Below are 25424 nucleotides of genomic sequence, written 5' to 3'. Positions count from 1 at the left end.
CTTAGTATTTCTCCCCAAAATATCTAACTTGTAAACACAGGTTTGTCACAAAATTACTACTTAAGTTGACTTACCAAGTAAGGCATCTCCTCCACCTACCCCCTTAAAAGTATACACACTGTAAGGAATACTCAAAAGAGTGACATACAGGGGGAAGAAAAATTCTTTCGTCTGTTAAAAACATTCTCAAATTTGGCAATATTTTTGTTAGAAATATATTATTCAGTAGCATAAACACTGAAGTAGAAGTGGTTGGAACCCATGTTCAGAATAAAAGGGCTATGTGGACTTCTGTATAACCAGCAAAACGGAAGAACAAAATTACACATTAAAAATTGCATACTGGAACAAAACCAAGCAAGAACCTGCTTTGAATCGCTACTATATAATCAAGAAAATGGTCATCAGATAGTTGACATGACTCAAATCTTATTTGTAAAATTATGTCTGAGAAGAGATAAAAATGGTTAAAGCTTCTTAAAAATCTGTTTAATAATCAGTTTTTACTTCTTTAAAAAGAATGCCAGTTTAAAAAAAGCACTTATATGATTACAGAAGGTAAACTACACATTTTGCAGTGATAAGTATTTAGACCTTTTTTGTTATCAGGGGTGGGCCTGGTAACAAAAGACTGGAAGTAACCAACTAAAATCAAGAATGGTAACAACAAAATTATCAGGACTGAGAAGCTCGACTTCATAAACTATTTTACAGTCCGGTATTGGCTACTCATAGGACAAGACAGCACTCCAATCTACCTCCTGTCAATCTCAACAATTTATGCTGAAGGAAATCTAAGAGTTTCATTTTCCACAATGCATTTCTGAAAGGCGTTCTTTTATACCTTTCAACAACCTGTAAGATAAAAAATTTCCTCCAGTTTTTATTTCTGAAAGATACCACAAGCTTTAAAAATAAAAACACTAGGGCTCATCCACCAGTTCTGTAACTCTAGGTAAAACTTTCTATGCCTCCGTTTAATGTGGACAATACCAACTTATCTAGTAGGAGAGTTGTGAATATTAAATAATACATATAAAAATCCAACACAGCAAGTCCTCCAGAAATGTTACTTTTCCCCTCTTTATGCTCCTTGTTGCTACAGATAACTTATATAACTGTTGTAATACAATTTTATGTTAATTAGGCAAAAATCTATCCTTTCCAAAATCAAGTAGTATAATAGGAACCAAAATAGTACCACATTGCAAATGCTTTGGATCCTCAGGTATTTTAAATGATCTTTTTATAAGATAACACTGCAAACCCAGAACCTGGCATTTCTAATTCCTAACTAGCTGACTCTGCAATTTAAAGTGGACTCATACACAGATATTTTACTATGACTTGATACTTTAAAAAATGTGATGCCGCTTAGTGACCACATGCCTATTGATCCCACCATCCTACTGTTTACAAGATCACCCATTAAAAGCAAACTGCTAGACTTTTATGCTGCACAGAGAGTTTCCTTGAGTGCTGCCTGATCTTTGTTTTATTTTCATTAACTAGAGGAACTAAAACTAACAGTTTGCCAAAAAGTATCAGTCCTGTCAGTGATAAGAGACAAATCAATTTCAATTCTGCTGAAGAACGATGAGATGGTTGGATGGCCTCACTGACTCAATGGACATGGGTTTGGGTGAACTCCAGGAGTTGGTGATGGACAGGGAGGCCTGGCATGCTGCGGTTCATGGGGTCGCAAAGAGTTGGACACAACTGAGTGACTGAACTGAACTGAACTGAAAGAAATATCATTTTTAAAAATCTTAAACATTTTCACTTGAATTTCAAAAGTCCTTTGATTTTTATAATGAAAAATACTGTTCACAGTGTAATTGATCATAACAGAGACACTGTAAAGATACTTAACTTCAAAGATACCTAAAAATGGGTAACAAACTAAAGCTAAGAGTTCAGGTTTTGAATCTTGGTTCACCAACTAACTCAACTTTTCTAAGACTTTGGAGATAATGTTACCTAATTAATAAGACCATAAAAAAAGATTTCATGAACTAAGACCTGCAAAGCACATAACATTATAAATGGTGTCCCCTAAGTACTCATAAATGGAAGCAGATTCTATAGCAAATAAATTTCCCTCTAAAGCAAAAGACTAAAAGGAATTCAGGAAAGAAAAAAAAAAAAAAAGACATCTGAACTATACTGTGTCTCGCATTTTTTCAGTACCATGAAAGACAATCCAAAACTTGTACAATCAGAGCAGTATAAATAAGAGCAAAAAGCCAAAGATTAAGAATTATTCCAGTTTTATACAAATTAAAAGGGGGTACTACAATTATAGCTTCTTAGTGCAATAAAACATGGCAAATCTAACTCACATTATTGCACAAAATACATACATACACAATCTATATATCAATAAAAGAAGCATATCCATGAAAGGGTATCACAACATGTACCTGAAAGAACAAGGTTTCAGCCTAGAGCCTGTCACTTACTACCCTATAACCTTGGCAATTTTTTAATTACTCTTTAACTGTCTAAGTTTCTTCACTTCAAAAGACAGAGAACAAACTGTACTACAGAGAATAGTTGGGAGGGTTAAAGGCTACCTGGCCTGCAGAATCTGTGCTGCCAGTCAGTTCAGTTCAGTTCAGTTCAGTCGCTCAGTCATGTCTGACTCTTTGCGACCCCATGAATCGCAGCACGCCAGGCCGCCCTGCTTCTATCAAATCATCATAATACCAATAACCTCAGATATGCAGATGCCACTGCCCTATTGGCAGAAAGCAAAGAGAAACTAAACAGCCTCTTGATGAAGGTGAAAGAGGTGAGTGAAAAAGTTGGCTTAAAACTCAACATTCAAAAAACTAAGATCATGGGATCTGGTCCCATCACTTCATGGCAAATAGATGGGGAAAAAGAGAAAACAGTGAGAGATTTTATTTTCTTAAGCTCCAAAATCATGGCAGACGATGACTGCAGCTATGAAATTAAAAGATGCTTACTCCTTGGAAGAAAAGCTATACAAACCTAGACAGCATTTTAAAAAACAGATGCATCACTTTGCCGACAAAGGTCCATATAGTCAAAGCCATGGTTTTTCCAGTAGTCATGTACAGATGTGAGAGGTGGATCATAAAGAAGGCTGAGTGCTGAAGAATCAATGCTTTTGAACTATGGTGCTGAAGAAGACTCTTGAGAGTCCCTTGGACAGCAAGGAGATCAAGCCAGTCAATCCTAAAGAAATCAACCCTGAATATTCATTGGAAGGACTGAGGCTGAAGCTGCAATACTTTGGCCACCTGATGCAAAGAGCTGACTCACTGAAAAAGATCTTGATGCTGGCAGAGACTGAGGACAGGAGGAGGAGTGGGTGACAGAGGATGAGATGGCTGGATGGCATCATCAACTCAATGGACATGAGTCTGAGCAAACTCTGGGAGACACTGAAGGACAGGCAAGATTGGTGTGCTGCAGTCCGTAGGGTCGCAAAGAGTGGGACACAACTGAGTGACTGAACAGCAAACCATCACAAAATATCGCAGGTCTGTCAAAAATGTTAAAAATCTTTAAAACTATAAATGACTTTAAAGTATCACTATTTCCGTGAATTATAGTATTTTGGGAGGCTAGTAGAAATGTAATTTTGTAAGATTTTTAATCTCCCATGAACAGGGAGGAAAGAGAACTCCTACACATGTAAACCCTAAACCAACGCCTGCACCCATAGCTTAAGAAACTCCACCAAATATGACTGAAGAAAACTCATTGATGATTAGATACTCTATTTTATGTAACATTATCCGACAACTGTTGTGATAAATGGTTCAGTGCTGTGTGTGTTGTATACTACTATATTAGCTTCCTAACTGGCCCCTTCTAATACAGTCTTTACACTGTAGCCATGCATTATGGTTTCCTTCTCACTTCAGATAGTTTGAATTCCTCTCTAAAGTCTACCAGGTCCTGCGTAATCTGGCTCCAGAGAATCTAACCAACCTTACGTCATCTAGTCCCTTGTTCATTGTACTCTAGTCAGGTGCTCTCCAACAAAATGTAATGAGAATCACATGTGGTATTTTAAATTATCTAGTAGTCATACTTTAAGTTTAAAAGAAAGTTAAAATTAATTTGAATATATTTTAACTCGATATATTTAAAATATTATGGCATCAATATGAAATCAATATAAAATCCTTAAGATGTTTCACATCTTTTTTGTATACTAAGACCACCTGACCTGCCTCTTGAGAAACCTGTATGCAGGTCAGGAAGCAACAGTTAGAACTGGACATGGAACAACAGACTGGTTCCAAATAGGAAAAGGAGTACGTCAAGGCTGTATATTGTCACCCTGCTTGTTTAACTTATATGCAGAACATCATGAGAAACGCTGGGCTGGAGGAAGCACAAGTTGGAATCAAGATTGCTGGGAGAAATATCAATAACCTCAGATATGCCAATGACACCACCCTTATGGCAGAAAGTGAAGAAGAACTAAAAAGCCTCTTGATAAAAGTGAAAGAGGAGAGTGAAAAAGTTGGCTTAAAGCTCAATATTCAGAAAAATAAGATCATGGCATTTTGTCCCATCACTTCATGGCAAATAGATGGGGAAACAGCGGAAACAGTGTCAGACTTTATTTTTTTTGGGGCTCCAAAATCACTGCAGATGGTGATTGCAGCCATGAAATTAAAAGACGCCTACTCCTTGGAAGGAAAGTTATGACCAACCTAGACAGCATATTAAAGAGCAGAGACATTACTCTGCCAACAAAGGTCCATCTAGTCAAGGCTGTGGTTTCTCCAGTAGTCATGTATGGATGCGAGTTGAACTATAAAGAAAGCTGAGTACAGAAGAATTGATGCTTTTGAACTGTGGTGTTGGAGAAGACTCTTGAGAGTCCCTTGGACTGCAAGGAGATCCACCCAGTCCATCCTAAAGGAGATCAGTCCCGGGTGTTCATTGGAAGGACTGATGCTGAAGCTGAAACTACAGTACTTTGGCCACCTGATGCAAAGAGCTGACTCATTGAAAAAGACCCTGATGCTGGGAAAGACTGAGGGCAGGAGGAGAAGGGGACGACAGAGGATGAGATGGTTGGATGGCATCACTGACTCAATGGACATGGGTTTGGGTGGACTCTGGGAGTTGGTGATGGACAGGGAGGCCTAGCGTGCTGCGGTTCATGAGGTCGCAAAGAGTCGGATACAACTGAGCGACTGAATTGAATTCTTAATTGGTGTGTATTTCACACTTACAGTGCATCTCATTTGGACAAGCCCCGTGTGGCTCATGGCTACTATACTGGAGAGCATCTGGAGAGCACAACTCTAAATACAGAGATCTCCTTCGATACCAGAAGAGACAGTTCTTTCTGGCCCCCTAGCCTCTGCGTGTTGTAGGTGCCTCTGCCAGGAAGGCTCTTCCTATAGCTGCACCTTTGCCTTCTTCCACCTGCCGACGTGTGTGTGCTACGTCACTTCAGTCTTGTCCTACACTCTGTGGCCCTGTGGGCCATAGTCCTCCAGGCTCTTCTGTCCATGGGATTCTCCCGGCAAGAATTCTGGAGTGGGTTGCCATGCCCACCTCCAGGGGATCTTCGCAAGCTGGCGATCCAACTTGTGTCTCTTAGTCTCCTGTTTGGCTGGTGGGTTCCTTATAATTAGAGACACCTGGGAAGCCTTGCCTCCTTCCACAACTCAGCTTAAATGTTACTTCCCAAGGCAAGGTTTTTCCAATGGCCTTCTTTCTGTAAATGGGTCTCTTCATTTTCCTCTAGCAGAGAAATCAGGAGACCAATTGTCTTAGGACTTCTCTCATTCTCTTTTTGCTTGCTTTTCCTTGCTGTTATTTTTAATACTTAATTTACTGCTTGTCTTCTACCACTACACGGTACTTATTGTTTTGTGAGGACAAGAATTAGTTTTACTCTGTTTGCCACAGGCATATCTGCGACAATGAATTTTTGCTGAATAAGTGGATGTCTGTACATATTCGTAGTTTCTTTCTGACTGCTTAATTCTATACATAATACTAAAAAGCAACTGGCAGCTTAGGAAATATACACACACACACACATATATATATAAACACACACAACTACTTGGGGTTTCCCTTAAGTTTAACATGTAAGCCAAATAAAGATGATTACAAGGTATAACTTTAAGAAATCCTTTTTATAAAGATCAAAAGAAATAATCACTTCATTTAAAATTACAAGTATTGTATTGTATAATGGAAAGGTAAAATTTTACTTAAACAGGCCAAATCATAAGAAATCTCTGCTGCTGCTAAGTCACTTCAGTCATGTCTGACTCTGTGAGACCCTATAGACGGCAGCCCACCAGGCTCTGCCGTCCCTGGGATTCTCCAGGCAAGAACACTGGAGTGGGTTGCCATCTCCTTCTCCAATGCATGAAAGTAAAAAAGTGAAAGTGAAGTTGCTCAGTCGTGTCCAACTCTTCGTGACCCCATGGACTGCAGCCCACCAGGCTCCTCCATCCATGGGATTTTCCAGGCAAGAATACAGGAGTGGGTTGCCATTGCCTTCTCCAAAGAAATCTCTAATATTCCTCTATTTTGTGCAGTCCAGAGAAAAGTGTTGTGTTAATTGCTATTTATTTGGCATTTACATTTGTTAAGTCAGATCACCCCAGTGTCCTAAGGATCTGCAAAAGTCTATCATTGCTAAATAATTTCTATAATTAAAGGAAGAAAAGTCTAGAAACTATGAGAGGCATTTGAAGACAATGAAACTTTTAAGCTAAGATTCAAGCAAATTAAGCTTCACCTTATCAGCTCTGGGTTCTCACTTTCCAAATTATTTCCTATCATTCTAAAGTGAGGTACCTGATTCACTTATCAATAGTTTATACCGTTAGATGGAAAGGTGGTTACTGAAAATTACACACAGTTTTTGATACATATTTTAATAACGTCCACACACATAAAAGTCATATAACTGACCAAGACAAAGATATGTAGTTTGTGAATGTGAATCATTAAAGTTACAGACATTTTTTTTTGGTTTGAAATATGTGATGAAATTAACAGGTTAAAAAATAGAAATAAGAGTTTAGACTTAGCTTCACCACACTGAATATACAAGATGAAAAGACTGCATCATTCATTTTGAGATACCCAAACAGCTCTACTACATCATATTATGGTTACCTAGCCAAATCCTATTGTTAACAGTGGTATAAAGTATACATCTGCAGAGGGCATGACTATCTGACACTCAGACACATACACCTACAAACAAACAATTACCAGATATATATATAATGGTTCAGGTACTATAGACTGTCTGCATTTAACCATCATGATAACCTACAGAGTCTGATGTTATAATAATCCCTACTTTGAAGATGGACAGAGTGAAGTTTAGAGAGGTGAAATAGTCTGCCTGCAAACCTTGGTCTGCCCAGTTGCTGAAGCAAAAAGTTGGGTGTGAAGTTTTGTTTCATTTATTCATAGTTTTTAAATCTACTAATGGGAGGGAAGGGTTTAAGAACAGTTTACTGCCATCTCCCCATCCCCATACCTTATATACTTTATATAAACTTAATATTGAACATGAGTCTAGTTCTTAAACCACATCTCCACTGCCCACTAGTTTCCCCACTGCCCCTATACTTGGTCAACTTGATTTTCTGACATCTCTAGTTATTTGTTCATTTCTCTATTGCAAATAAAACCAGTCCAGTGGGATGAAGGCAAGTCCAGTCTTGATAAGAACTGATTTTTGGAGTGACCCTCTCAGTCTTTAATGTGGATGCCCATCTGACATGTACTGTTGGGACTTATTTGCAAACCCAAACTCTTAGCCCCTGGATGACTCCATGATCGATCTTTCCATGAACAATCTGAATTAGAGTGTTTCTTGAATTTGTCAATTCAACATTTAATTATGTTTGAAGGGGGCCATGCCTGGTCAGTATACCTCCTTGGAGGTCTTTACCTAGCAAAGGCCCAGTTCTCTGCCCACTTTCTCTGCTCAGCTTGATTATACAATTAAAGAAAATATTGCTATAAAATATTAAATATTAACTGAAGCAGAGACATCACTTTGCCAACAAAGGTCTGTCTAGTCAAAGCTATGGTTTTTTCAGTAGGCATGTATGGATGTGAGAGTTGGACCATAAAGAAGGCTGAGTGCCAAAGAATTGATGTTTTCAAACTGTGATGCTGAAAACTCTTGAGAGTCCCTTGGACTTCAAGGAGATCAAGCCAGTCAATCCTAAAGGAAATCAACCCTGAATATTCACTGGAAGGACTGATGCTGAAGCTGAAGCTCCAATGTTGGCCACCAGATGCGAAGAACTGACTCATTGGAAAAGATCCTGATTCTGGGAAAGGTTGAAGGCAGGAGAAGGGGATGACAGAGGATGAGATGATTGGATGGCATCACCAACTCGATGGACAAGAGTTTTAGCAAGCTCTGAGAGTTGGTGATAGACAGGGAAACCTGGTATGCTGCAGTTCATGGGATCACAAAGAGTCGGACATGACTGAGCGACTGAACTGAACCAGTAATTCCGTGTGTGTGTATAACTCATTACCAGATTGTAAACTAAAGCAAACTGAAACTGTATCATTATAAATATGTATAATGATATGTATAAATATATATAATGACAACATCCATTTGCTTAAATTTATAGCCCATTTAGTTATGAATTAAAATTACTGTGGCTACAGGTATAACTACTGTTGGCTAGTATCAACATAATTATTATTTTAGGAGAATAATATCAGGTAAAGAGTTAACATCATGTGAAAAAGTGATCACTTTTTATAAAGCTAGCAATTTTTATTTTTGCTTTGACTCAGCTACTAAATAGTTTTATAACAGTGACCATGTATCAACCTGTCTAAAGCTTAGTTTTCTCATCTGTTAAATATACCTTTATATTAACTGATCTGTAAGGTTCTACCACTCAAAAACTCTGGTCTAAGCCTAGCTAATGTTGAAAACTTAATAAAAAATATGCTCATTAACTGAGTTGAGGGAAGCATCACCCACATATTTAAAGTTGTCCTCATGAATGACTTTCATCTCATGCCTTCAAGTCATAGTCATAATGATAAGTCAAATGTTTGTTTTCTCCATAGATTTAAATCTCTCTGACTAAAGTTATAATGCAGTTTTCTTGGATGTTGAAAATAATTTGTTGATGTAAGCATAACAGACCTAGACTCACAGAATGCCTCTAAGAAGACACAGACTTCAGTGCTTGAAAAATTTAACATCACAGCAGACCAGCATAGGAGGGAAAAGGCTGGAGGCAATGTGAGGTGAAGAAAAATCCTAAGTATGATTGTCTATCCATGTTTGTCTGTGTTGAGAGGAAACAATTTAAGACACAGTTCGGTACCTGAACTACTCTGAGTAAAAAACAATTCTGCAAAAACAGTTTCTACTCTGGTTCTGAAACACCAAATTCTAGTTCCCTCAATACCTAGAATGCTTTCGGAACAGAAGCAAATGCTGAAAACTACTACGATGAGAACAGCTGAAAGTGTAAATAGAAAAAGTATAAAAACCAAGTGTGTAGGGTAGCTGGATAGACCAGCTGAGTGTTCTCTATTCGTTTGACTAACAAGTACTTATTGAGTGGATACTAGATCCCAAGTAGAGTGCTAAGCATTGTGTCTATTTTAGTAAACATAGAACACAGCTTTTGTCTGTAAAAAAAAACAATCTCCTACTCCATCAAAAGAACTACAACAACCACCACAAGAAAAAAGAGTTTAAATATAAATTTCTTCTACCTGCTACTTCCTTCATTATCTTTCCATTCTGAGTTGGTTATACATTAAATATACACATTCCATGCTCTTCTTTTTTAAGGGTAAAAGATAACAAATGTTTCAAAATTTTTAAGGTAATTACAAATTGAAAACTAAAATTTTTTTAAGTTAAAAACTAAAATTTGAATAGAAAGAGTTTAGAACATGTTTTATTCTGGAAAATAAAATGTTTGAATCTTAGTTCTATGGTTCTCTACATTTTCTCAATTCACATTTTTTTCAAAAACAAAAAAAAAACCTCCAACAAAACTCAGAGTGTAAGAATGAATGCAGTACCAATCATTTTGATGGCTGATATTTCACTGAAAAAAAATATTTAGTAGTCAATTTTGCCACTGAATTAAAGAAGTTCTTTGAAAATATCTTCTTTCCTTAATAGATAACATGACCTCAAACAATTAATGTTAATCAATGATTTATATCAGAATTCGGTATTGTATTTGTTGTTTAACAAATGCTTATAATCTTGCAAGTTGTCTAGATAATCACTTGGAAATTTAATTAATTTCATGGTTTTCATCTTTACTATGAAAAATAGTTACATTCATTCCTTATTTCTCAAAATTATTGGTAAAATTAAAGAACTTGTTGAATAAAAACAAAAAAAGCAAATGCTTAAAAATGTTTCTCCATTCACACATTTTTCTCTAAAAGTATTTGGGAATAAGTTCAGACCAATGTCTGTGGTCTCTGATTTCATCAATCTTCAGTATCAGAATGTCTGTACAATGTATAAGTAGTACATACAGAACAATTATTCACACATTTAAATGGGGGGAAGTGTAATCAAAAAAATATTAAGCTATATACTGATCTTAAGAACATAAAAGTAAACAATAGAAAACAACTTTAATCCACCAGTGAACTGTTTTTGCTTCCTCTCTCTCCTAAATCAAGGGCTCTGATTATAATCAAAGGAACACGACAGGGACAGAGGAGGCAAAGGGCACCTGCAGTTCACATGTGGCAAGAGACTTGGACAAGAGGAATTTCACCTCTCCCCTCATGGTACAGATTTTCACATAACCTGAAGCGTGTGGCTCCGGCAACAGCTCGTGAATGCCTGGATCCCAATCACAGGGATTTCAATCATTTTGTGAAATATTAAAACATTTGTTCAATTCCTATTTAGAAATCCCAAATTTTACACAAGTCTCTATCTGAAAAACATTTCACAGAATTAATAATAATAAAAAAAAACTAGGAGAAACATTTCAATTTCCTTTCCCACAGCAGAATCAAACAGTATAATGTTTATACAATGAAACTAGTAAAAGAGTAAAGTAAAAATTACATTTCTTAATTTCCTTAATATAGTTTAAGGTGGTAGAGTGGCTACTTTTTCTTTTAATGAAAATCTCTTTCCTATTCTCTTCATCATGTAATGTAGGACCTTTAACAATACAATGTACTGGAAAATAATTAAAAATCATTTCCTAAACTAATTAGGTTCGGAACCACCTCCCTGGTTTCTCCCATTCATCTTGTGCTTATAATCTTATAATATTAGCTCGAATTTCATCTCTGCCTGACACATTTCAAGCAGTGAAACAGATTAGTGCCTCAGAACACTTTATAGGGTTTCGTTATCAATCAGGTTATGTTCCCAGTGATGCTTTCAGCAGAATTATCTTATTCGAATGAACTCTCATGGACTGAAGTAAACAAAGCTATAGCCCCCTCCTCTTCCATACTTCCCACTCATTTATTTCCTTTTGTTTTTAAACTTAGACTTTCAGCACGTGCCACAGAAAGAGAGCATGTTAAATATTCCTGGAGTGTCACAATATGTAATACAATAAAACAGATTACAACCCTACCTTTCTTTCACAGCAGTGGTGCCAAGCACAGGTACACGGAGCAATCAATTTGTTCTGCAGACAGTAAGGCTTTCATAGAATACTAATGTAAAATCTCTTTTCTTTCTCCTTTGCCTTGACTCCCCAATGCCCAGGTCCCGACCAATACAAGGAGGAGGGCGGTATGTCTTCTGCTGAGATAACCACAACTACTAATCAAGTCTACGTGTACAAGGGCACAGGATTAAACCTCCACCAAGCTTGAGTCAGGGTTTGAGAGCAGTGAAACACATGCACAGCACAGTCAAAATTAAACACACACACACTCATACACCACGCACGAGCCACAAAAATACAGATGTGTCTACTTCAGTGAACTAATTCATCACACTTTTACCACTAATAGTTTTTACCTCAGGGGTATGAAATTAGCTCTAGTTGAAGGGAGGGCTTAGATTCAACAGTACCTAACAATAATTAGTTTTTTGTTTTTCCCAGAAAACGAGAATCATGATCAGTAACTTTTGCATTAAACTGTCCTTTGTTTTTAAAACAAGATTTGCACTATCCAATACAGTTTATATGGACTTACTCTCTCAAGTATTAACATACGGTTAACAGCAGGGATCCTTAAGATTTTACACTTTAAAAAGGGTATTATATAGTTCAAATCTACTTATCCAAGAAAAGCTTTTGTATTACCAACAATGAAAAGACATCTAAAAGATCTTCATTTAGCTTTTTGCTCTTACATTAAATATAATCCCAAGGTATTAAAAAATATTTTCGGGCCTCAAAAATTACTTTAAAAAATCTTTAAAATTTTATACTTATGTTATGGTGCTATTTTTGATCTCCTAAGCCTAGAGTTTTGAGGTTCCTTTCAATTAAGCATTTTCACTTGGCTTATTCTCCTTTTATTCAAAATATTAAAAGATGTGCCAATCACTGAGTTAGCATGATAAAGGAAGTTGTTAAATGTTTACCAATATACAATACTTCCTTTTCATTTGTCTGCCTTAATTTTCAAATAAGTCTTGAAAAGTACTGATAGTCAAGGGATTACAAACTAAATAAGAATTAAGAACAAAACATTCTAGATGACTGGAGAAACTTATGAGGAAGCTTTCTAAACCAGCTCTGTTTTCATGTACACACTTGCCTTAACACTGCTAAAATACATGTCTTATTTTGCACTCTTCCTTTTTCTTAAAAACAAAACAAAACAAAACAGCAGAACAATTAAGAAATACCAGGCCTTCAATGAAGCCCTGCAATAATGTTTAACCGATACTGATGCCTTCGTCCTTGACACAGTGACCATGTCATCAGCCACTGACATGTGGTATCATGTCATTTCCCCACCTGGCTGGTGACCTTGTCCTCTAAATGACCTAAAGCTTCCCTCAAGTAGCAGGAGGCCCCTCCCCGCTGTCTCAGCAAGGTCGAATGGGTCAGCGTGTCCTCATCTATAATCCACCACCATTTGTCAGCAGGGAGGCTGGAGGAGGCAGGCTTGCTACAAGGGGAGAATGCCCAATTAGGCAGCTGTCACACAAAGCATAGGCTGCGAAATTATCCCCTGTCAAAAGAAAGAGCAGCTGCGGGTGCCAATTACAGCAACCTTTCAACCCTTTAGGTACTGGAAACTACACAGAAGTAAATGAAGAACAATTAGTGATAACAAATCGATGAATTAGGACAGTAAATTAGAAATGACTAGCAGGTGAGCGTGGGTCATACATGCCAGAAGGGCACACCAGACTCCAGGCAAGGGCAGGGACGCACAGAATCACACTGCCATTTCCTTGCAGACAGATTCCCCTCCAGGCTTTGCTTTTGGCAAACCTAAAATCCTCTCAAACAGCCATAACCTAAAAGTGTATACACCTTTTTTCTTTCCTGGGAGGACCCAAAGATACGGCTTCTTGACAGGAGGAAAATGGTCCAGAATAAGAAGTCTAGACAGTTTTAAACTGTTCTTCTAATACCATTCACCTCTTCATCCCGGGAAGCTTCATTATCTGTGGGCCCAGTATGTTATGTCCACCTTCCAGAAGTATGTGCCCTGGTTCTACTTTAGTTACACTTAGAAGAAGCATCTTCTTTAAGAAAGAAACAACCAAATACCAAGAAAGCTTTATGTTAATATTATAATGTTGAATTGAAGTTTCTCTAGAGACATGATTTTGTGTATAAAGAAATAACTTCAAGTGCTTCTGTACCTGATCTACCCAAAAAAGTATCAACTGTAAAAATTTCTTAGATTATTTGGCTCTAATCCTACAGAGGTGATACGCATTAAGTCTCAAGCTTAGAAAGCCAGTTTATTTGGACTCTTTCCAACTGATGTCCTGTAGTTAGCACTCACAGGCAACAGAGGAGGAACAGTCCCACAGAAGAGAGGGAAGCCAGTATGGCTGGTAAGTGTTTATGCACACGGTTTCATTGTGCCTTAAAAAAGTCCATATGTTGACAAACAACTTTCTTAGAGGCTATTTGAAACTAAAATTGCTTTTCTCCTTCCTGAGGAAAAACACATGTGTCTTTTTATACCAATTCTCTGAAAGCTGAGAAACTGAATGATAGGTGCTATATTCTCTAAAGACTCAAGAATGGCTACCTATTCCAGTATTCTTGCCAGGAGAATCCCATGGACAGAGGGGCCTGGTGGGCTACAATCCATGGGGTTGCGAAGAGTCGGACACGACTGAGCAACTTTTACTTTCAAGGTAAACTGATTTACTAAAATTCCGAGTCACATGTGTAAAAGTGAAGAAGAGAAGGTGAGGTAATAAAGAAGTACTTTTTTCAACCCTCCTCAACCAATTAAAAATAAATCAGTTAACAGCAGAAAAAGTTTCTAATTCCTACTTCCTCAGTCAAGCCACCTGACAAAATTTCCAAGAGGTGAATGGCATGGGGAGAAAACTTCTCCTATAAAGTTTATCCAAGAATTTTATTTATAAATTATGTTTCCTCCTTAAAAAAAAAAAGCATTTGTACATTCTTAAGTTTACATTGCAATCTTCTAAAGGAATTCAAAGTAATGGCAAAGAGACAGGAATGAAGGAGTTAATGCCTTTAGAATTCTGCTTCCATCATACATGGGTGACTATCTCTTTAAATAATTTAAATCCTCTCCATCAACTACAAAGCTGTTTTGAAGCCATTTAGCTTTGTTCTTTACATGTGTTCTAATTAAGAAATGACCTTGTCATCACACACACCAGAAATCCAGGATTATTTCCTACAGCAAAAATTCACAGAGCCCCCCCAAAAACAAGAAAAAGAAGGGGTAAAAATAGACTTCTTCCTCAGTTCCTCACTAAAGGAAGTTGTTGGTTGGTTGAATGCTGAAGCAGTTTCACCGCATAATTTTTTGTTGTTGTTGAATGTCACAGGGCGGGTTAGTGTGACCTTGAGCCGCATCAGCAGCACAGCAAGGGTCGAGATGCCTGCAGGCGCCCTTGTACTGGATTTGCAAGACAAAAACCTTCAAACTGGCTGAAGGACATCTTAAATCTCTTCAAAGGTTTTCCGAACTAATCTGGGCTGCTCTTAGCAGGATCTGTGCCAGTGTGCAAAGCAAAATTAAAAACAAGGTCTTTGACAGGATGTTGTCTCCTCTTAACCCTTCCCAAGCAGAACAGAACAAATCACAAGCATTCGGGAGACAGTTTACCTAGAAGCCTTTCTTCATTAACAAATTATGGAAGCAAGCAATCACAAAGGATGAGGCAGCTTTTAGTCCTTAAAACAAAACCCTCCCATTGCAATCAAAGATTTTGCGTGGGATTTTTTTTTTTTTTCTAGATCATATTGTAGTGTAGAGTATATAAAACTTAAATTCTATTTGTTTATATTTTAGAGTTGCTGCAAGTGAAACATTAAGACTAAGGAAGTATTTTCATTGACATTAATCTCTCAATTTCAATTTATTTTTAAAGAATGAGCTTTTAGCTGGTTAAGTCATAAACTTCATGCATGTTGCATACAGCTTATTAAAATTAAAATAAGTAAAAAAAAATTGCATGATATGTTTATTAAAGTTCTTATTCCTAACATGATAAATACACTGGTAAGAGGGGGAAAATATCAGAATAGTGTTTTACATAAGATAAGGCAGTCTCAGCCTTGTTATAAATCAGCAAGACATCTTTTTTTATTGTAATGTTATAGTATTTCCAAAGTAGGTCAAAAAAGAAGGTATTAATGCCAGCAGAGGGTGTGCGTCTTCTCTGCAGTGCCCTTAAAATTTAATTTAGTAGCTACAGCTCTCAGGAAATAATCTATGTGAAGAAAGAGCTATAATACTTAAAATGCAATAACCTAAAATCAGTGTAACCTGTGACATGTCAGTTTCTCATCATATGTAAGATATGCCATAATTAGTTGTAAAGAGTATTTAGTATAAGGTATAAAATGCATTAAGGTCCAATCAGTTCAGTTCAGTTCAGTTGCTCAGTCGTGTCCGACTCTTTGTGACCCCATGAACCGTAGCACGGCAGGACTTCCTGCCCATCACCAACTCCTGGAGTCCACCCAAACCCATGTCCATCGAGTAGGTGATGCCACCCAACCATCTCATCCTCTGTTGTCCCCTTCTCCTCCTGCGTTATTGCAAATTATACCTGTCTGAAAAAATAGGCTTGAGTTCAAGTTTATGCTGAGTGGCAACCAAACTAACTCACTTGAATGTGGATATGCCTGGGGTCCCCAACACCCAGGCCATGGACCAGTACCAGTCAGTGGCCTGTTAGGAACCAGGCCTAATTGCAGGAGGTCAGCAACAGACGAGTGAACCTTCATCTGTATTTACAGCTGCTCCCCATCGCTCTCCCATTACCCTAAGATGGGACCACCTATTTGCAGGAGAACAAACTCAGGGCTTCCATTAATTCTGCATTACGGTGAGTTGTATAATTATTTCAATATATATCACAATGTAATAATAATAGAAATAAAGTGCATGATAAATGTTATGTGTTTGAATCTTCTGAAACCATCCCCCGCCCCTTCCCCCAGTCTGAGGAAAAACTGTCTTCCATGAAACCTGTCCTTGATGCCAGAAAGGTTGGGGACCACTGAGATACAGTTTCCCAAATGGGGCACGAAAAGGGTAAAGTATACCTAGTAAGTATATAACACGAGAGTGAACAGTACATGTGAAGTTTCCTTTAGTCACTGTGCAAAAGGAGACAGGCTATATGTGCTAAATGCGACGGCTGCAGTTTGTAAGAAGTCCAATAGAACACAGTGGGCGGTGCTATGCCCAAGGTGGTGATCAACGATGGTTAAAAAATGAGGCGGCAAAGAGAAGGGCAGTCACTCTAGGGTCAAAAACAGCACTCCAAGGCAGGGAACCGTTTAGTGGGATACAGGAAGCAGTGGTCCAATGTGACTAGAGATTAGGCTGAAAACACAATTGGGACCAAGGACTCTGAATCAAGGTCATGTCAAAGAGTTGGCATTTATCTGGTGAGCAGTAGGAGGTTTACAGGCAATGGTGTGACTAAACGAATGTTAGAACACAAAAACAAAAACAAAGAGTTGTAGAGCTGCTGATGGCTTGGAGGGGAAAGAAATTGAGACAAATTAGTCCAGAGAAGAAAGTCAAAACAAGGCAGGAGCAGGAGAGTTAAAGAAAAAGACAACTCTGAAAAACAATGAAACCTGGTTTAAATATTTGGATAGCAATATATCTAACATAAACAGTGTTACAAAATAGGGTATTTTTCAGACAAGTTCATTAAGTAAAAAAAAGAAAATAATCTACAAATCATGAGGTTTGTAGAATACGTGGCAATATGATGTATGAATTTACAAGAAAACTAAAGGTATTTAACAAAGAGTCAGAATCAGATTCTCTTGGAGATTTGAAATTTGTATATTTCAAATAGCATTCCTCACTAAGTATCAGGTAAGGATTTTGCTTATAAGGCAGCAACATGTACTTTTTCAGAAGAGTGTGATGGCAGAGTTCCCTTGGCTACAAGGGAGAGATGTGCATGGTCAGTCACTCAGTCATGTCCAACTCTTTGTGACCCTACCGACTGTAGCCTGCCAGGCTCCCCGTCCATGGATTTCCCAGGCAAGAATCCTGGAGGGGGTTGCCGTTTCCTTCTCCAATAAGGGAGAGAGGGCTGGCTTAAACCATAAAGTCATTGCTGGAGCTCAGAGTTTCATCAACACTAATGAAAATAAAATTAACTTAGCAGACGTTTACTGACTGCTTACTATGTTTAGGACACAGAATTAAAAAATAAAAAGTCCCCGACATTCTATCAGCTTTGTGCTTCTAGTTTGTCACTCATAAAGATAAAGCCCCAAATTACAGCTCACACGATGACACCAACGCACAATAAGAAGACTGATGAGTAAACAGGATGGAGCTGTCAGCGAACGAACAGGAGTCTGAACGAGCCGCCATCTTGGTGCTCCCGCGCGGCTGACAGGTTTATACCATGCATGCCCAGGACTCTCCCGGAAGACCCAGTCCCCTTTTAATTTGAAGGGAGTCGTCAAATACTCCAGGAGACTGACTGTCCCGCTAAGACCTCAGAAAGAATTTAACAGAGTATCAGCCAAGGTAAGAGGGTAGAGAGTGACAAAGAACAGGAGTCACTAGGGCCAAGTCACTATCTGCCAGAGAGCAGACATTACTCCCAGGAAAGGAGAGCCAGCATCGGGGATCATGTTGAGGCAAGTGGAGGGGAAGGTCACACAAAGGAGAGAAGAAGGAAAGGTCTCGAAGGGAAGACTTCCCACTCCAGTGAAAATGAGATAAAACTTTACTTTGTGAAATAGGAAAATGACCAAACCTCCAAGCCCTCTGGGGTAAGGAGAATCATCACAGAAGAAGTATTTGGAAGTTCATTAGTCATAAAAAGGGCTAGCACGTAAAAGCCAGGGTACTGACAGGGCATAACTAGGAATGACCTTAATGAGTATCCACAAATAAAATGACTTCTCCTTGAGTAAGCAGCTCCTTCTTACAGCTGCCAAGCCAACACTGGTAATAAGCTCCAGCACATTCTATGTCTAGACATTAATAGAAGAGTGGGTAACATGATAGACCTCGCAGATACTTAAAAAAAAAAAAAACCCAACAATTTATTAATCTATAAACACAAAAGCTAGGTTACAACATGATCAAAATAAAAAATACAGAATATTCTGTTGGCAACTAAAGTGAATTCTTATAAAGCAGCAGTTCCCAGAGTGTGGCCCAGGGACTCCGAGGCAACCCATGCATGATCCATTCAGGAGGCACATGAAGTCAACACTACCTTCTAACACCAAACTGCTATCTGCCTTCTTGTCTCTTTCCCTTCTAAGTCTACAATGGAGCTGTCTAGGGCTACAGGATGTGCAGCACTCTGTTGACGACTCCTGGAAAGCATACTTGTGTAATCCTGTGTTTTAAAATTTTTCTCAGTTTAAAATTTCTAATATGGCAAATACTGGTTGATATGACCCTCTAGACAAAAACTCTCTGGGGTCCCTCAATATTTTAAGAGCATAAAAGGGTCCTGAGGCAAGAAGTTTGAAAACTGCTGCTGCTTTACTAAAGCAAAGAAACTTCCTGAGAAGCACAATCTTGGTTTTAATCTTCAGATGAAATCTCTACTTTCTAATTTTCAAGAATTTACATTATAACTGTGACTGATAAACATTGTTCTCTGTGCAGAAATGCTTCCAAAACACTAGGGGAAAAATAAAAGGATGACCTTTTAAAAAGATTACAGGGGATATGAAATATCTCCCATCTTGGGATAGTCACTGCTATTCTGAATTTACAAGAAGCAATGACTCCACATATATTTGTAAAGAAGCTGCTATGTTGAGAGCTGAAGATAGAAGAGTAACTAAGTGATAGACCAGCCTTTAGTGGACCCACAATATTGGACATACTGAAAAAAATATAATCAGTGACATAATGAAATACTACTATAAGAGGAGGCATGAACAAAGTGTAAAAAGCATGGAAGGGCAAATTCTTGGGAAGAAGATGGGATGAAAAGGCAGGCAATGCTTTTCTTAGTGAAGACACTCCACAGAGGTGGTATGCAAATTGACTCTAACACAAGGAAGGCTTTGCCAATTAGAAAAGAAGCTAAAAGCATCCTAAAAGTGGGAGGAGCATCATCTGAGCAGGGTAGCAGAACAGTACAGTGTGTTCCAGAAACTAGGCAATTCACTTAAAGGACAAAAATTACAAGTAATTCTGTGCTCAGTTGCTCAGTCATGTCCAGCTCTTTGCAACCCCAGGGACTACTGCACGCCAGGCTCCTCTGGCCTTGGAATTTCTGAGGCAAGAATACTGGAGTGGGTTGCCATTTCTTCCTCCAGGGGATCTAAACTTTCATACAATTTGACAAAGTAATTTGCTGCCTTTTGAATTTAATGATCAAAGATTTGGATGTATAATTTGTATGTATGCTTCTTAATTTTCAATCTGCCTTAGACAGAAGCTTTTGAAAAGGACAGTAAAAGTAAGCTACTAACATAATGAAGTGAAAACAACCAAACAAAAACTAGTACTCCACCACAAATATTTTGAGAAGCTTAGCACACAGGCTGCAAGATGGTGGGGACGAAGGGTAGCAATAGCAGGAAATAAAAGCTTCAAGCTAGAAGCTTGCATGGCTTCCCAGATGGCACTAGTGGTAAAGAAACCACCTGCCAATGCAGGAACCATAAGAGACGTGGGTTCAATCCCTGGGTCGGGAAGGCCCCTTGGAGAAGGGCATGGCAACCCATTCTAGTATTCTGGCCTGGAGAATCCCATGGACAGACAAGCCTGGCAGGCTACAGTCTATGGGGTCACACAGAGTTGGACAACGACTGAGTGACTTAGTATGCAGAAGCTTGCACAGATTGAATTATCAACAATTTCTCTAAAAGTAAATGCAAAAAAGAAAATAAATAGGGTTTGAAAATTACTAGCATAGCTCTAATCTAGAATGGAGAAATTCTAATTATCTAAATAAAGTACATAATAAGCTCTACTGTCAGAATCACACCAATTTCAGATATGCAAACTACAGGCCACATGGTTGAAGGGCAAAATGTACCAGAGAATCAAGGAAAATATCAGATTCAACACAGTTAATTAAAAAAAAAAAAAACAGGATCTGTGTAAGAAGAGAAAGTGAATTGACACTTAAATCAATACATTTTAAAATTATTTTAATTAATTCATTTGAAACCTTCCATGGTAGAGGGGAAAAAAACCTTAGTTGACACAGAGGCTCATTATAGTGGGAATTTTCCTCCTAAAATAATGTTAGTGATATCCACTAAAGTATTAAGTAAAAAAAACTTATGGAAAATCAATTTTTATAGACATCAAATTCAGAAAAACATTAATTATATGAATGTTTCCCACTGTAATGGTAAATCAGGATTGACTGAAGAAAGTCTTGATATTTTTTTTATGGTCATTTTGCTACTGGCATAACTGAATTATTTTGATCAAAGAAGTAACACAGCAGAGTGGAGTCTTGGCAAGATCTAGCACCTGTGAGAGACTGGAGCAAAGACTTCAGTATGGAGGCTTAGCAGCACAAGAGCTCCAGCTGAGAAAAGAACTCTGAACCAAAATGCTGGCCATGGGGAAGGAAACTAACGATTGGGTGGAAGCTACATTGGGAACTAACAATGGCTTATTTGAGCAGAACGTCCAAATTTTCTTGCCCAGGTCATCCATGAAGCCAGGGAAGTAAAAGTGAGGTAGCCAGGTTAGTTTATGGCAATGAATTCAATCAATCCCAATGACTCACCCAGATTCTGGACTGATCTTGATTTCACCAATAGCAAGTACAAAGGTTTCTCACTGAAACCTTCGTGTAGAAGTTGAAATACTTTTTAAAAGCATTATTTCTTAAAAATCTTACTTTGAGGAGTTATATAAAGTTATATAAAGCTTTATAAAATTCAGGGAAGATTTCCCATGTTGACAATTAGCCTCACTTCCAACCTGGTAACCCAAACTGTTAGAATCAGCTAAATTACTGGCCCACATTTTTGTTTCTTCATATGGATACTTCATATGACAAAAAAGTTTTTAACACTTTAGACATCTGTTGAAACAGTTATCAACAATTTAATCAAACTAGGAAAAAAATAATGTACAAAAAAGCATGCTTCCCAATGAGAAATCATAAGATATAACAATAAAACTCCACTTAGAAAATGAGTATATTCAAGTGTTTTAAGCTAAACTGAGTTATGGCCAATAATCCACTTCTACTCAAGATATTAACTTTTATATTATCAATATTTATCAAAATTAGCTTACACACTAAGATGAACAGAGAACAGAAAATACATGGAGCCCTTTAAAATACAATAAAGGGTGAAATCTTGGTCTAAGACATTGAGAAGCTTTATATACACTCATGTTTCATATGTTTTACATATTATTAATTAAATACTTTTCCTTCTTTCCTAATCATCCTCTTTGACTTCTTACTCAGGACATTACTATACTTAAAAATATAACATAACTGGTTTCCAAGTGGAGCTGTATTACAAACCATAGTAAAACCTTATGAAACATTAATACATTAGCTCAGAGTCTTCAATCTATTCTGTCATATACTAGATACATTCAAGATTTTCCTATTGGAGACTGATAGCCCACTGGCTAATGGAAGGCCTAGTGAATAGGTATTTTATAATATGATTCAACTTCTCCCAAACTTATTTGGCCATGAGTTCCTCATTCAAAAGGAAAAACTGTTCAACAAGACATACTACAGTAACAATACACTTAACATATTCACTTTTAAAATCTTAAATATTTAAAAACATATATAAATGACAGAGATAGTCACTAATAATTCAAATTTAATTGCTTTGAAAGTTGTTCACCATGTATTCTAAATAATCTATCTCCTATCTGGAACAAAGACCTAAATTTGGTCATTTTTCAAGGCCAATTATTGGCTATGTATGTTTACCATCTGGCGATAACAATTTATTTACCAACTGTCAAAAGTGGTTGGAGCTTACCACAAAACAAAGGTGGTGATAAATTAAGAGCAACAAACAAGACATAATTATATCTTGATGGTCACAAGAATATGAATTGTTAGAATTTTCATTTTAACAAAATTAAAAGTCAAGAATTAGGATTTAACATCAACTATGTTTCAACAAATATAAGAGCAGATTTCAGACTATCAAACAGATATCAACACATAATTATACTTGAGTAAAAGAACTTTTAATATTTATAAATAAAAGTTAGGTTGAGGAAAAAGATAACTGAATATGTGAATAAATGACTAGCAACCAATAACCACTAATAATTTTATAGTGTTTTTGTTTAATAAGTATAATGTTTTAAAGATTTCCTTGCCTAAATTACAAGAAAGAATACACACAGTAATTAAAATAAAAGGGAAGTAGAATAATTGAAAGAAAAATCTCACCACTAGATTTTCTGAACATAATTAGAACAGTGAAGAAAAAGGAGTTAGTATTATCACTGTGCCAACCATATGATGCCTACAGGTAGAGAACAAATCTGGCTCAAAGTTGCCATCCACCTACTGAAACATCAGGGTCCATAAAACTCTTCTAAAACAGAGTTTTCAGTTAGCTGAACTCTTCACAACTAATTATGACCACAATAATCAGTCACTGTGCCTTTTCCCTGTTTACTTATAGTTCTTCTGTCCATGTATAAGCAGCACAAGGCCCAAGAACTTAAGACATGACAAATTCATTTAGGTTCTAGCTATACTAGAAAACAAGTAGGTTAAGTCCAAGTAGAATTAGCCACTCACTTATCTCTTTCTGCAGCACTGCCCATCTACTCATGATAATTTAATCAGATTTTTAAATCTCTTCTCAGAAATGCTGAAATACTACTATCTGCCTTGGAAGAGGTAACCATTTTATATAATTCAAAAAGTAATCACTGACTTATACTATAATAAACCCACAAAACCAAACATACTCCTATTTTTCCTCCAAATGATAATTAACTTTTTATCTGAAATCCGATTGCTATTTATATTAACTGTCCATTCTCCCTGGTTTCTGGTTAAAAAAAAACAAATAATTTTTGTTTTTTCTGGTAAAAAAACAAAAGTATCATTAACGTAAATGCTGTTCTTCTGTTAAGCATCTCAATCTCTCTCTCCAGAAGTAATCTACACCTCTGAATTCTCAAGAATGTTGTCTGTGTCTTTCTTATGGCATTTAACCTCTTCCTATTGTTTAATGATACTTATTTACCTATATTTATTCTTTCCCTGTAAGTTCCTTAGTTATAAGATCATATCCTACTCAATTAAAAACACACATACACACACACTGCATAATGAAGTTATTTGCACAGATAAAGCACAAAATACAAATCTGGTAATTATAAGCTCATTTATAACCAAGAAAAGACTGTCTGAAATATACTGAAGTCACAATGATTAAGCTTAAGATCCCAGGGAAAACATTCTCACCGTCCATCTCCAAGCTGGGAGTCTCTGCTTTCTGAGAAAGGAAATTGAGAAGGCTGCTGAAAAGTAACTCTGATGTCATTTGGAGTCTTCAGATTCCCACTCCTCCTTCTATCTAGTGAGTATCTTAGGAAGAGGAAAAAAAGAGTTTGGCATCTATTCCAAACCAGATTCTGCAGTATCTTTTGTAAAGTTCTGTAAACTTTCTTAGTATCTTTTCTTGTTCAAGTTCAATAGAGTCATTTCACAGAGAAATATGAGTTGTTTATGAAATACTAATTTACCACTAAAGGCAAGCAACAGATTTTTGCTTCTTAGACAACACTTTACTTGATAAAAGTAGATGATTCAAGAAAACACACTGTGAAAAAGGTTCATAGTTGCGAAGAAGTACTTAGTAACCTGTTAATTTCAAATTTCTATCAAATTAATCCAATAAAATTCCATCTAAAAATTCTAAATCCTCCCAAAGATATATTTCCAAAGTTTCTTAAAAAGAAAAAAAAAAAAATTGCTAGTTTCATATTAAGCCTTGTCGGTTTCAATATATTACCTATGTAACCTTCCCAGCAAAAAATTTGGTAATAAATATCAAATATTTTACGTATATAGAAAGACTTCTACACCAATGTCCAAAGCAATTTTATTTTTAATAGCCAAAAACTGGAAACAACTCAAATTCCCATTAATAGTGAATGAATTATGCTATATCCATACAATGGAACATTTACTACTCAGCACTCAACAGCAAAAAATGATATACTGTTGATATAAACAACACTAATGAATTTCAAAATAACTGTGCTGAGTATAAGAACCCAGACAAAAAGGAATACATAGTGTGTGATTCTATAAGCATAAAAATGTAGTAAATGCAAATTAATCCAAAGGGAGAGTAAACAGATCAGTGGTTGCCTGGGAATAGTTGTGAAAAGTTATAAGAAGATGGGATTACAAAACAGCATGATCTCAATTGTGGTGCTGACTTAATGGGGGTACACATATGTGAACTGTGGTGTTGGAGAAGACTCTTGAGAGTCCCTTGGACTGCAAGGAGGTCCAACCAGTTCATCCTAAAGGAGATCAGTCCTGGGTGTTCATTGGAAGGACTGATGCTGAAGCTGAAACTCCAATACTTTGACCACCTCATGAGAAGAGTTGACTCATTGGAAAAGACCCTGATGCTACGAGGGATTGGGGGCAGGAGGAGAAGGGGACAACGAGGATGAGATGGTTGGATGGCATCACTGACTCGATGGACATGAGTTTGAGTAAACCCTGGGAGTTGGTGATGGACAGGGAGGCCTGGCGTGCTGCGATTCATGGGGTTGCAAAGAGTCGGACACAACTGAGCGACTGAACTGAA

The 25424-nt window shown here is 37.2% G+C and overlaps 1 protein-coding gene across 7 annotated transcripts in view; it reads right to left on the bottom strand.

Annotated features, from left to right (window-relative positions):
• Positions 1 to 25424, bottom strand: part of NRIP1 (nuclear receptor interacting protein 1) — a 95310-nt gene that overhangs the window by 24819 nt on the left and 45067 nt on the right. For 3 of the 7 annotated variants that reach the window (XM_061134288.1, XM_061134292.1, XM_061134291.1), the window contains exon 3: positions 24062 to 24184. The exons of the other annotated variants lie outside the window; for them this stretch is intronic. The gene's annotated coding sequence lies outside the window, so the exon portion shown is untranslated. The remainder of the gene's footprint in view (positions 1 to 24061; positions 24185 to 25424) is intronic. 7 annotated transcript variants of the gene reach the window in all.

This window comes from Dama dama, chromosome 31 (genome assembly GCF_033118175.1).
Source record: "Dama dama isolate Ldn47 chromosome 31, ASM3311817v1, whole genome shotgun sequence".
In the NCBI taxonomy this organism is placed as follows: Eukaryota; Metazoa; Chordata; class Mammalia; order Artiodactyla; family Cervidae; genus Dama; species Dama dama.
This window is presented reverse-complemented; position numbering and strand designations above follow the sequence as displayed.